Source organism: Morus notabilis, unplaced genomic scaffold (assembly GCF_000414095.1).
Source record: "Morus notabilis unplaced genomic scaffold, ASM41409v2 Scaffold355, whole genome shotgun sequence".
NCBI lineage: Eukaryota > Viridiplantae > Streptophyta > Magnoliopsida > Rosales > Moraceae > Morus > Morus notabilis.
In genome coordinates, this window is record NW_010360877.1 from 254,591 (window position 1) to 255,813 (window position 1,223).

The following is a 1,223-nucleotide window of genomic DNA, read 5'->3' on the forward strand; positions in this document are numbered from 1 at the left end:
TTCTTGGTTTGTCGGTGCGATTGTATCGTGTAAGCGTTGGTCAGAACGGTCTCAATCCTTGATGCACACCAAAGCTTTAACAATATCCTGCTGCAATGCGTTTCTCCGTTCTTCAAGTATTCGGCCGGTTGAACTGAATGCTTGTTCGGCTGCAACAGTGGAGGCCGGGATCGAAAAAATATCCATTGCCAGTCGTGTTAGGATCGGCCAAGTTAATGCTCATGCCCTCCACCACTCAACTAAATCAAACATTTCACTACTGTCTATAACTAAGCCCTTACTTAGGTACGCCATTAACTCGTTGAATCCGCCGCCACCTCTTGATGAAGATCCACTTCCACTCCCAAATTCTTCTTGACCTTGACTCGTCGTCATCGTCTTCTTCTTCTTCTTAGACAACCCGAAAACATTCAAGAATGAATGCGGATTGTCATCTCGTTGTTGCGGTTGTTCAACACGAGGTGTGTTTCTAAACCTACTTTCGTAAGAGATATATAGAGAATATATTTTTTCCTTTATAATAGGAAATTGGTCAGTAGTGTCGATAGCTAAAAATTCACCTAAGTTATCTAATCCACTTTCTAAACCTTCTAATTTTAATCTAGGGTAAAAAATAACACCGAAACCATATGACATGGGTAATTTAGTCCAATATTTTTTAAACTTCTTTTCCATAGAGGCGATAGGAACTCCTAAAACCTCGTGTGTCCTAAATTCACTAAATAAAATAGACATTCTTAAAAGTTCTCCTAACGCTAATGGTGAAGTTAGGTAATAAGTTCCACTAAGCTTTAAGGTAACTTCGTGAAATCTACCTAAAAAGTTATACAAAAGTTCAGCAATTTACCAATCAGTTTTATCTATAAATCATGTTCCTAATTTTGCACTAACATCATTTGTTATAGCATCTTTATAGGGGATGCATTGTTCAAGCATTATGTAAGTGGAGTTCCATCTTATGGGCATATCTAAGGCCAATGCTCTAGGATTTTGATTATATGCTTGTAGAAATATAAACCAATCTTATATTCTTTGATTACTACCTTGAATCCAAGCAGTGTTATCTCCAATTCTTTTAATATGACCTGACATTGATTTTAAACCGGACTTTACTATTAAATTAATTATATGACAAGCACAACGTTGGTGGAAAATATCATTATTACCGAATAAACTTAAATCATTTTCAAAAAGTTCTATTGTTTTAGTATTCGCAGTTACAT